The sequence below is a fragment of the Sus scrofa genome, chromosome 18 (assembly GCF_000003025.6).
Source record: "Sus scrofa isolate TJ Tabasco breed Duroc chromosome 18, Sscrofa11.1, whole genome shotgun sequence".
Lineage (NCBI taxonomy): Eukaryota > Metazoa > Chordata > Mammalia > Artiodactyla > Suidae > Sus > Sus scrofa.
In genome coordinates, this window is record NC_010460.4 from 4,433,603 (window position 1) to 4,447,118 (window position 13,516).

The following is a 13,516-nucleotide window of genomic DNA, read 5'->3' on the forward strand; positions in this document are numbered from 1 at the left end:
TTCTGAAACTTGGTTGTCCCCTATGTTGAGAGGACATTTATTGCTGCTTGAGTGATCGATGGCTGCGCGAAGGTTCTGGGGGACAGAAAGAATGAGCTGGACTGGACACTTGCTCTGCACCCTCCAGACCCACCAAATCCTTAGGAAAGAAGTCCCCCCCAGTGACTACCAAATCCTCCAGATCCATTCTCTGGCTTTCTTCAGCCTGCCCTCTTCCCTGGGAGGCTGAACGACCTGGACCCCATCCATGGCTCCCTCCCGTCAGGTTGACTCACACGAAGGGAAGTAACGACAGGAGACTGGACGGGGGAACAGAGTGCTTCTTTCCCGATTCCTCTGTGATGGCTGTTTCAGGTGGAAGTGAGTGTCTCCACCAAAAACCACAGTCCCTGCCGGGAAACGCTCTGCGGCAACACGCGCTACCATCTCGGGTCCTGGTCAACTTTCCCGCCTTAACCTACAGTCCCGAGGGTGGCAATGGCTCCCCAGTGTCGCTGGATTTAGACCGTCAACCATCCCTCTTGGTTTCCTGTAACCCTGCTCGCACATCTATAAACAGCCTCTTCCTTCCTCAGTGACCCGCCTGAGTGTGGCATCTGCTTCCGGTGAGAGTGTAAGTGGTTTTAGATCAGATTCTCAGAGCAAAACTTCATGTCATTAGAAATCAGCAACAGGAGTTCCCGTTGTCGCACAGTGGTTAACGAATCCGACTAGGGACCATGAGGTTGCGGGTTCAGTCCCTGGTCTTGCTCCGTGGGTTAAGGATCCGGCGTTGCCGTGAGCTGTGGTGTGGGTTGCAGATGCAGCTCGGATCCTGCGTTGCTGTGGCTCTGGCGTAGGCCGGTGGCTACAGCTCCGATTCAACCCCTAGCCTGGGAACCTCCATATGCCGCAGGAGCGGCCCAAGAAATAGCAAAAAGACAAAAAAAAAAAAAAAAAAAAAAAAAAAAGAAAGAAATCAACAACAAGCACAGACCTAAAATGGACTCCCTTAAATAACACGAGATAATGTGATTCACATCGGAAGCTATGAAATATTTAGACCCGGATGACAAGAAGTGTACTGCAGCAGAGTCACTTACTGTCAGCCCCCCACATGGGAAACCTGCGCATTAATAAAAGAAAACGTTTAAGGTAAAGGTCTCAAGAACTTAAAATTGTAGGATAAGCTTTTAAAAGCAGGGTGGATATAATAGATAAGACATTAACAAAATGGAAAAAGAAACAAATGAGCTTCGACCAAACAAAAACTTGCTTTTAAAAATCTTTAGGGACAGAGTTTCCCGTCGTGGCGCAGTGGAAACGAATCCGACTAGGAACCATGAGGTTGTGGGTTCGATCCCTGGCCTCGCTCCGTGGGCTAAGGATCCGGCGTTGCCGTGAGCTGTGGTGTAGGTCGAAGACGCGGCTCGGATCTGGCGTGGCTGTAGGCGGGCAGCTACAGCTCCGCTTAGACCCCTAGCCTGGGAACCTCCATGTGCTTCAAGTGCAGCCCTCAAAAGACAAAAGACAAAAATAAATGAATAAATAAATAAAGTAGGACTTTGTAAAAAGCAAACAACCACCAAAAAACCTCTAGGGAGAAAGATCAACAAGAAGAAGAGGAACAAAAATTTTCTTATTAGGTATCAAGACATTATAAAACTTCAGTAATGAAAATGCTATGACATCAGTGCCAACAGATAGAGTGAGAAGGGTAAAGAGGACAGAGAATCACCTACTAATTATAGAACATTGATGACTGACCATCACAGATCAGAGAAGGGAAGCTAAGCTATGCAATAAACAGAGCTGGGGAAATTGGTTATGCAGTCATAAAAAAAGCTGATACCTACATCACAACAAAAATAGACACTTTTTTTAATGCATTAAGTATCAATATGCAAAGATCAACCCCCCAAAATCTTACCAAAAAATAGAAGACAATGCCTTGGGCAAAAGAAGAAATTATTAAACAAGCAAAAAAAAATCACAATCAATCAAGAAAAGGATGGATACGTTTAAGTTTATATGTGTGTGTCTAATGCATGAGTACTGTATAATGTTTGCAGAATTATACGTGTATAGATAATCAACATAAAAATGCATTCATTCACCCAATAAAGTGAGGGACTACAATGTGCCAATGATTCTACCAACTGCTACAACGTCTCTCGAAAATAGACGCCCTCTTGCTCCATCTCTGTCCTGGTCTGTATGTTTGCAGATAAGCAATTGAACAGCAATAGTAAGGAAAATAATACTTTTACCATCATCAACACCACCACAAAGGAACTTTATTTCCAGACAAAGTATCAATCAATGTATCAATGTAGCTGTGATGAGATACAGCAGACCAGAGGCTGCCTTTTTTTCCCCAAGGCACTTATCCAAATTGTTTGGTCATTCAGTGAGTCTTTATTGACTGACTCCTCCATGCCACACAGTGGAATCTTCTAGGATACAAGAAGAATAAGAAACAGTTTCTCCTCTTTGCAAGAAAGCCCTGAGATTATCGGTGGATGGAAGCAGACATGTAAACAGAAAGGTATTACATCAGTAATGAATCTTATGGTGGGGAATTCTTAGGGTGCTACAGGGTCATGTCGAAGCACTGACCCCAGACTCTGGGGAAAGGGGTAGGTGGGTTTATGGTGGTGCTTCCAAGCCCAGCAGTGAAAGCAAAGAATTTTTTTTTTTTTGCTTTTTAGGACCACACCCGAAGCATATGGAGGTTCCCAGGCTAGGGGTCTAAGCAGAGCTACAGCTGCCAACCTACACCACAGCCACAGCAACACCGGATCTGAGCCACATCTCCGACCTACACCACAGATCACGACAATGCTGGATCCTTAACCCGCTGAGCAAGGCCAGGGATTGAACCTGCAACCTCATGAATACTAGTCGAATTCGTTTCCACTGTCCCTCAATGGGAACTCTGAAAATATGTTCATTTAGGTAAGTGGGTGACTCTTATATGAGATTTCTAAATGCATGCATTGCTGAGAAAGTATAATCTTGTGTTAAAGGCTGTCAGTCTTTGAGCCAAGAAAGTTCAGAGGGTCTGAACAAAACAGGTGTTGCAGCAATCTCAACAGAGTTGCTACAGCAGGAGTTTTCTCAGGAAAAGTCAGTTGACAGTGAAGTGACTCCTGTTTCTTGGGAAATCATAAACTGACAGGCAAAAAACAAACAAACAAACCCAAACCTTGGGTTTCTGTCCTGGTTTTGCCGCACACTCACTTTCTAAAGCCTACAGTATGCCAGTTATCCCCCAGAGTTTGGGAAAAACATCACAAACGTAATGTGTTTATTATGAGAATTAAATGACAGCATTCATGTTACAGTGCTTTCAGAAAGCAGTACACACATATTAAATGACACGGGCTTAAGACTCCACTAGTGCTTCGCATGGATGGAAATTACATCATTTTCATAATTGCCTCATTTTGTTTTTATTGAAGTAGAATTTTCATATAATAAAACGCACACATCTTTAGCGGATCCTTCACGGAGGGTGGCGATCTGATACACCATGTAATTAGCAAGAACACCAAGATGCAGCGCCTTACCACGCCCAGGAAAGGTCCTTTTCCCAGAATTAATTCCACCAAACCCCCGCCACTGCCCCGTGTCTATCACCATGTTTATGAAGGAGTACGGTCTGTATTTTTCTTCTTTGGTGACGTCCCTGTCAGATTTCTGGCCTCAGGGTGATGCCGGCCACATAAAAATACTGTGAGGTTCTTCGTCCTCCTCCGTTTTCTGGAGGAAAATGCACAGTGATGATGACATTTCTTTTGAAATCTTTGCTGGACCTCACTAGTGAAGCCCACCTGGGCTCCACCTGCCTTTGCTGATACAACTCTCTTTAAAATGTCTAAGGATATACATGTTTGCAGATCTTCTGTTTCTTCTTGTAGGCATCTTAAGTCAAATTGGTTTATTCCATATTTATAGAGTTAACTTTATTGGCATATGTTGTTCAGAATACTTCATTTCCATCTTTATTTTGTCTACATCGATATGTCCTTTCAAACGTTCTCATCCTGATTCCTTGTGCTTTATTTCTTTTTATTGATTAATCTAACTTGGAGTTTATTGACTTTGTAAATCTTTTAAACATATCTCCATTGATCTTGCTGATTTTTGCCTAGTTTTTACTTCATTGATTTCTGGTCTTAGGTTCTCTCTTCCACTGATTTTGGGTTTAAAATGCTCTTCTTTTCCAACTTCTAGACATGGAAGTTTGTTAGAAAAGGACAAAAGTAAAAAATCAATGATCGAGTGTATAAAGCTATAAATATCCTTCTCAGCAGTGCTTTAGCTGCCTAAGAGTTTCATCGTGTTGGGTTTGCATTATCCCTCTGCTTCAAACGTGCTCTGATTTCCTATGTGGTATTTTCTTTGACTCACAGACTGTTTTGTTGCGTAATTTCTTTTTTTTTTTTTTGTCTTTTTGTCTTTTGTCTTTTTGTTGTTGTTGTTGTTGTTGTTGTTGCTATTTCTTGGGCCGCTCCCGCAGCATATTGAGGTTCCCAGGCTAGGGGTCGAATCGGAGCTGTAGCCACCGGCCTACGCCAGAGCCACAGCAACGCAGGATCCGAGCCACGTCTGCAACCTACACCACAGCTCACGGCAACGCCAGATCGTTAACCCACTGAGCAAGGGCAGGGACCGAACCCGCAACCTCATGATTCCTAGTCGGATTCGTTAACCACTGCACCACGACGGGAACTCCTGTTGCGTAATTTCCCATTTGAGCCTTTCTAGCTCTCACGTGACTGTTGATGTCTAACACGTGTCGTCAGAGAATATACTTTTGATGACGTCACTCCCCTAAAACTAATGGAGACCCATTCTTGGGACGCAGCCTGAGGTAAATGTTTATGAATGCATCTGTTTTTGTATCCAGCGTTCTATTCGTGTTGGGCGAAGGTGGTTGACAGGTATGTTCAAATCTCCTACATCTTTATAGCTTTTGCCTAGGCATCTTATCAATTACTGAGAGGGGTTCTTCAAACCTCCAGCTCTGGTTATGGATGGATGGATTTCTCCATTCCTTCTGTCAGTATTTGTTTGACATATTTTGAAGCTATGTTATTAAGTGCATTCAAATATAACATTGCTATGTCTTATTTCAATCTTAGAATTGCCATCGTTTCTTGTTACGGTTTTCATTTCTCTGCTGAAAATCCTCATACACATTTATATACCGTTCCTTTTATCATATATGTTAATGCATTTATTGTGGCTATTTTATAGCCTATATCCGCTAATTCCATAATCTATGTCTTTGGATCTGAGTCTACGGACAAAATTTTTCTCTTGGTAATGGATCCCATTTTCTTGCCTCTTTGCTTGTCCTTTTTAGAATTTTGTTTTGGACATTTCATATAAAAGGATAATTTAGAATGAGATAGATATTACTTGCCCCTGAGGAAGGTGGGAGGCTGAATCAAACATCCTGCAATTGGGCTGAATCTGGGCTTTGTGGCAGCTTTTATTAGACTCATTGCACCCCTGGCTTCACCTATGTTGAGAGCCTACATCCCTTCAGTGAGGCTTAGAACCTGGGAATGGGTGAGATTCTAAGATTCCAGGCGTTGCGAGTCAGCAGCCACTTCCCAAGCCTTAAGGAATCTCTCTCCATCCTTCTACAACAGGAGCAGACTTTGATATGCTGCCGCTGGGCATCTGGGAGAGCCTACGGTGCACTAGGAACCTCCCTCAGCCCCTGCACATCCCCTAGCCTCCAGCAGGGGGTGGCCACGTACTTGCAGCCGTGCCATGCAGGTGGGGAGTTGGGACTCTACCCTCCTGTTCTGCCCTCTGCCTTGGTGCTGCTACCACCTGGTAAAAGACACCTGGGTACAACCTCCCATCACACGCAGATGTACAGAGAAACGTGCCAGGGGTGAGCGTACCCACCGTCTCTCCTCTTCCAGGAAGGGCTGGTGTCTTCCTGGAATTCCGTTCAGTTGGTTTCCTTGTGTTCCCAGTTCTAGGTTGCGTCTTAGCAGGGCTGTGACCACGTCGCTTATGTAAATGCTCTCACTTGGAGGGTGGGAGCGGCCATCTCCTCGACTTCCTGCATCCCAACAGCTGACGCGCCCATTCGAAGCTGCTTTAGTGTCTAGGGTGTGGATGTGCATAAATTGTCCTCAGGGTGCGGAAGAGTTACATGCAGCTTTAGCGAGTGATCTGGGTACATGTTCATTTCATCCGTTGTACACACACGAAAATAAATGGTCTTTGCTGCTGCTGTTTTCCGCTTCCAAGGGTTTCCACAAGAAGTGATACTGAGGGTGCCCAAAAGCACCCAAGCCAAGGGGACAAGTGAAGGTTGAAACCCAGCTTTTCCGCCTCGTGTGTCTTATCAAAGGGAAATCTGTTCTTCATTCACCCAAGGGCTGCATTTGCAAAGGCCAGCAGCACCCCAGTATCACTGAACCCTGTGGGCCGATAAACTCCTCCCCTAAATACTAAACATGCGCAACGCGACTCTCTCCTCCTGCTTCTCTGCGCATTAATACCAGCAATAGGAGTTCCCACCGTGGCTCAGCGGTAACAAGCCTGACTAGTATCCATGAGGACGCAGGTTTGCTCCCCAGCCTCCCTTAGTGGGTCAGGGATCCAGCATTGCCATGAGCTGTGGTGTAGGTCACACAGATGCAGCTCAGATCCCACTTTGCTGTGGCTGTGGAGTAGGCTGGCAGCTGCAGCTCCCTTTCAACCCTAATTTGGCAACTTCTACATGCTGTGGGTGCAGCCCTAAAAGAAAGAATAACAATAATAATAAAAGTAATAGAAATTGTGCTGCACCAGTAAAGACTGCCTTTCTTAAGTGACTAAAGTTCCCCAAATTCCAAAATGAGGAGCTCCCTGGTGGCTCAGCAGGTTAGGGATCCAGCATTATCACTGCTGTGGTGCTGGTTCAATCTTTGGCCAGAACTTTTGTACAGAGCAGGTGCAGCCCCCTGTCCCCCCAGTGAAGGAAGTGGAACATGCCTGGAAGATGCTGGCATAATTTAAAAAAAAAAATTGGAGACTTCATTACTTAATAGTTATGTTTTCCTTACTCTTTCCAGAGATTTCTGCTGATTTTCTTGACTGTGATGTGTCTTACAGTTTATTTGTTTAAAAAGAAGCAAAAATGAGCATTATGACTATTTACAAGAATACTGCCTAAATTATCTGAACAACTTGTCATCTACCAATGTTTACTAACTTATTATCTCAAGAAATGTCAAGATGATTCACAATAGCCAAGCCATGGAAGTAACCTAAATGTCCATCAACAGATGAATGGGTAAAGAAGAGGTGGTACACAAGTACAAGGGAATACTAAGGGAATACTACTCAGCCATAAAAAATAAAATCATGGCATTTTCAGCAACATGGATGGACCTAGAGATTATCATACTAAGTGAAGGAAGTCAGGCAGGGAAAGACAAACACCATATGATATCACTTATATGAGGCATCTAAAAAAATAACACAAATGAACTCATGTACAAAACAGAAATAAACTCACAGACATGGAAAACAAACATACGGTTATCAAGGGGAAAGGGAGGGAGGGATGGAGAGGGAATTTGAGATTAACAGATACGAACTACTGTATTAGAGCAGGCAACCAACAAGCACCTACTGTATACCACAAGGAACTACACTTACTATCTCGTAATAACCTATAATGGAAAATAATCTTAAATAGGATATACATTTGCAATGAATATTTCTGTAATGAATCACTTTGATACACATGAACCGAACATTGTAAATCAACTATGCTTCAACAGAAATTTCAAACAAAATGTCAAGGTAAGTTTTTTTTTCTCCCTAAAGGGAATGTTTTTCTAATGAGAATAATGCCTTCCCTTTTGCAAAAGTTTTCATGCGGTGATTATATGGAAGTGCATTTCAATTTATTTTCTGTGTGTACAGCCTTGCTCTGGAAGATCGTAAGGCTCTGGAAGGTCTCTGAGGGGTTGTGTGTGTTTCCAGGTTCAGCCCAAGTTCAGCACGGAGGCTGGGAGTGGCTGGTTGGGAAAGGTGGTTACAAGGAAGAGGAACAAGGGCCAGTGGAAATTTCACAGGTCAGAAAGCGTTTTGCTTGTTAATAGAAAGACTGCATGAAGTTAAAAAAAAAGTCAGTTGCAGGACACAGTAGAGGATGTGAGGCTTGACAAGAGTCAACTAAAACCTCTCACGTCTCGGCAGGAAGTTCAGGATGGGATCACGTTGGATCAAGTTCCCTAGAGGTCAAGGCTGCCTGGGAGGGCAGGTGGAGACACCTTCCGCTCAGGGAGGAGCAAGGGTCCTCACTCCTCTGCTCAGACCACGTCTGGAGTCAAGACTCATTAGAAAGCACAGTGGGACCCACTCCACAGGGAGAAGGGGAATGACGTGGGCTCCGTTTTGAACTCAGGGAGAGAAGATCAGAAACCGGCTCCAAATTCACCCAGGGCAGCCGTGTAGATCATGCTTCTCTGCGTTGCTCTAAACCAGTGTTGGCACAATGAACCCAAAAGGTACGTCTTCATACATCTGATAATCTCTCAGGATAAAAGATGAGGAATGGCTTCCATGACGCTCCTTCTCCAAAGCACACGACCCGCAGATGGAAGTTTCCAGGAAAGGAAAGTTAGGGAAGGCAGTGCCTACGTGGAAAGTCCAAGAGCCAGGGCCCGAGCTCCAGTCTGAGCAGTGACATTTCAACCATTGCTTTCCACTCCTGAAACAATGCCGTTGAGAGCCAGGCATCACAGTAAAAGAATGGTCACCTGAGAAGGTGTCTCGGTTCATAGCAGCTACCAGGAACCTCGGCATCTTTGCAACGAGCTGCTCCTTAAAAATGGTGCCCAAGAGAAACACTGGGTCACCCAGCCGTCAAGCACTCAGAGAAGTGACAGCCTTTGCGAGGGAGCAAGATGCTGAGATCCAAGGATGAAGGTAATGAAATAAAACGAATACCAGAAGCAACTACCAAATAGCTCCTAATGCCAGATGTTGAGTCAAGAGTTTACGTTGTCATGACTTCTATCAGTTGGTCTTCTTACAGATAAAGACACTGAGGCTGGGGTTAAGGACGTCTGGGAAGTGGGATGATGAAGACATGAAATCCGGGCTGCCCGGCACCAAAGACTGGACTCTTTTCCCCCTTTTTGTTTTATCTTACTTACTGAAGTAGAGTTGACTTACAACGTGGTATCAGTTTCTGGTGTATGGCAAATGATTTGGTTACATGTATATACATATATATATATTCTTTTTATATTCTTCTCCCTTATGATTTATTATAAGGCACTGAATATAGTTCCTTGTGCTACATAGTAGGGCCTTGTTTATTTCATAGGCAATGGTGTGTATCTATTAATCCTAAATTCCTAAGTTATCCCTCCCTCCCCCAGCCTTCCTCCTTTGGTAATGAGAAATTTGTGTTCCATGTTTATGAGTCTGTTTCTGTTGTATGAGTCGGTTCCTTTGTGTCATATTTTAGATTCCGCATATAAGTGATGACATAGATACATGTCTTTGCCTGACTTACTTTGCTTCGTATCATAATCTCTAAATCATCCATGTTGCTGCAAATGGCATTATTTTGTTCTTTTTCATGACTGAGTAACATTCCATTGTGTCTATGTACCATATCTCCTTTATTAGTCCTCTTGTTACGGACATTTAGGCTGTTTCAATGTCTTGGCTATTGTGAATAGCGCTGCAATGCACACTGGGGTGCATGTACCTTTTCAAATGATAATTTTCTTCAGACATATGCCTGGGAGTGAGATTGCTGGATCACATGGTTAGTTCTATTTTTAGTTTTTTAAGGACTATCTACTGTTCTCCATAGCGAATGCACCAATTTACATTCCCGCCAACAGCACAGGAGGGTTCCCTTTCCTCCACACCCTCTCCGGCATTTGTTATCTGTAGACTTCTGCATGATGGCCATTCTGCCTGGTGTGAGGTACTGCCTCATTGTAGTTCTGAGTTGCTTTTCTCTAAAAATTAGTGACATTGAGCTTCTTTTCACATGGCAGGCAAGGTTTTTAACCAGTACACAGTGGCGCCTCCACTGAGACTGCAGAGGGATGGCTGAAGACGGAAATTCCATGAGCCAGAACAGCTGCCAAGAGCTTCACTCAGGCCCCAGTGAGAGACCACCAGGAACCCTAAGCTACCACAGGCCTTTTTCTGCCACTGCAGTATCTTTGTGCTGAGGGCGAACGGTAATGTTATTATTTTCTTTATTATTACGGAAATGAATTGATCACCTCTGTAGTTGTAGAATGATCATCACAATCCAGTTTCACAGGATTTCCATCCCACAGCCCAAGCACATCCCCCCACCCCCCAAACTGTCTCCTCCGGAGACCATAAGTTTTTCAATGTCTGTGAGTCAGCATCTGTTCTGCAAAGAAGTTCAGTCTGTCCTTTTTTCAGTTAAAGCATTTGATGTTGGTGTCTCCTTGTATGGCTGACTTCACTTAGCAGGATAATATCTAGGTCCATTCATGTTGCTAAAAATGCTGGTATTTTGTTCCTTTTAATGGCTGAGTAATATTCCATTGTGTGTATGTACCACATCTTCTGGATCCACTCCTCTGTCGATGGACATTTAGGTTGTTTCCATGTCTTGGCTGTTGCAAACAGTGCTGCAGTGCACATCGGAGTACATGTGTCTTTGCAGTCCTCTGCAAAGGGTTTTCTCTGGATAGATGCCCAGGAGTGGGATTGCTGGATCCAGTGGTAGCTCTATGTTTAGTTTTCTGAGGCATCTCCATACTGCTTTCCACCGTGGTTGCACCAATTTACAATCCCACCCACAGTGTACTAGGGTTCCCTTTTCTCCACACCCTCTCCAGCACTTATTGTTTGGAGACTTTTGGATGCTGGCCATTCTGGCTGGTGTCAAGTGGTACCTCTTCGTGGTTTTGATTTGCATTTCTCTAACGATGAGTGGTGTTGAACATCTTTTCATGTGTGTTTTGGCCATCCGTATGTCTTCTTTGGAGAAGTGTCTGTTTAGATCTTCTGCCCACTTATTGAGGGGGTTGTTTGGTTTTTTTTTTTTTTTTGGAATGGAGCTGCAGAAGGTGTTTATACATTTTTGGAGATGAAGCCCTTGTCAGTTGATTCACTTGTAAAGGTTTTCTCCCATTCTGTGGGTTGTCTTTTCGTTTTGCTTAGGGTTTCCTTTGCTGTGCAGAAACTTTGAAGTTTGATTAGGTCCCATTTGTTTCTTTTTGTTTTATTGTCAATACTCTAAGAGGTGGGTCTGAGAAGATGCTGCTGTCCTTTATGTCAGAGAGTGTTTGGCCTATGTTTTCCTCTAAGCGTTTTATAGTGTCTGGTCTTCTATCTAGGTCTCTCATCCATTTTGAGGTTATTTTCGTGTATGGGGTTAGGGAGTGATCCAGTTTCATTCTTTTCCATGTGGCTGTCCAGTTTTCCCAGCACCACTTATTGAACAAGCTGTCCTTTCTGCATTGTATATCCTTGCCTCCTTTGTCATAGATGAGTTGGCTGTAGGTGCGTGGGTTTCATTCTGGGCTTTCTATCCTGTTCCACTGATCTCTATTTCTGTCTTTGTGCCAGTACCATACGGTTTTGATGACTGTTGCTTTGTCGTATAGTCTGAAGTCCGGGAGCCTGATTCCTCCAGCTCCATGTTTCCTGTTCAGGAGGCCGTTGGCTATTCTGGGCCTTTTGTGCTTCCAAACAAACTTTAAAATATTTTGTTCACGTTCTGTGAAAAATGTCCTTGGTCATTTGATAGGGACTGCATGGAATCTGTAGATTGCCTTGGGTAGTATAGTCATTTTGATAATATTAACTCTTCCAATCCCCAAGCATGGTATCTCTTTCCATCTATTTGTGTCATCTTTGATTTCTTGCATCAGTATCTTATAGTTTTCAGAGGACAGGTCTTTTGTCTCTTTAGGTAGGTTTACTCCTAGGTATTTTGTTCTTTTGGATGCAATGGCAAACAGGATTGCCTCCCTAATTGCTCTTGCTGCTCTTTCATTGTGAGAGTATGGAAATGCCATCCATTTCTGTGTATTAATTTTGTATCCGGTGACTTTGCCACATTCGTGGATGAGCTCAAACAGTTTTCTGGTAGAGTCTTTAGGATTCTCTAGCTGTAGTATCATGTCATCTGCAAATAGTGATAGTTTTACTTCTTCCTTTCCAATTTGGATTCCTTTGATTTCTTTTACTTCTCTGATTGCCGTGGCTAGGACTTCCAAGACTATGTTGAAGAGTAGTGGTGAGAGCAGACATCCTTGTCTTGATCCTGATCTCAGCGGGAATTCTTTCAGCTTTTCACCATTGAGAAGGATGTTCGCTGTGGGTTTGTCATAGAAGGCCTTTATGATGTTGAGGTAGGTTCCCGCTATGCCCACTTTCTGAAGGGTTTTTATCAGAAATGGGTGTTGGATTTTGTCAAGGGCTTTTTCCGCATCTACTGAGAGGATCATGTGGTTTTTATTCCTCAGTGTGTTAAAGTGGTGTATCACACTGATGGATTTGCAGATATTGAAGAACCCTTGCATCCCTGGGGTAAACCCCACTTGATCATGATGCACAATCCTTTTAATGTATTGTTGGATGTGGTTTGCTAGTATTTTGTTGAGGATTTTTGCATCGATGTTCATCAGTGAAGTTGGCCTGTAGTTTTCTTCTTTTGTGGTGTCTTTGTCTGGTTTTGGTATCATTCTGTGGCCTCACAGAATGAGTTTGGGAGTATCCCTTCCTCTGCAGTTTTTTGAAACAGTTTCAGAAGGATAGGTGTTAGCTCTTCTCTAAATGTGTGATAGAATTCGCCTGCGAAGCCATCTGGTCCTGGACTTTTGTTTGTTGCAAGTTTTAAATCACCGTTTCCATTTCAGTTCGTGGGACTGGTCCATTCATCTTTTCTATTTCATCTTGGTTTAGTCTTGGAAGATTGTACTTTTCTAAGAATTTGTCCATTTCTTTGAGGTTTTCTGTTTTATTGGCATATAGTGCATATAGTAGTCTCTTATGATCCTTTGTATTTCTGTGATGTCTGTTCTTACTTCTCCTCTTGCATTTCTAATTGTATTGATTTGAGTCTTCTCTCTTTTTACTTGATAAGTCTGGCTAAGGGTTTATCAATTTTGTTGATCTTTTCAAAGAACCACCTTTTCGTTTCATTGATCTTTTCTGTGGTTTTCTTTGTTTGTATTTCATTGATTTCTGCTCTGATCCTTATGATTTCTTTCCTTCTGCTCACTTTACCTCTTGTCTGTTCTTCTCCTTCGAGCTGCTTTAGATGTAAAGTGAGCTTGTTGATTTGAGTTTTTTCTTGTTTCCTGAGGTGGGCTTGTCTTGCTATAAACTTTCCTCTTAGAGCAGCTTTTGCTGCATCCCATAGGTTTTGGACTGTTGTATCTTTGTTGTCATTTGCTTCTAGGTATTTTTTAATTTCCTCTTTGATTTCTTCAGTGATCCATTGGTTGTTAAGTAGCATGTTGTTGAGTCTCCACGTGGTTGTGTTTTTTTG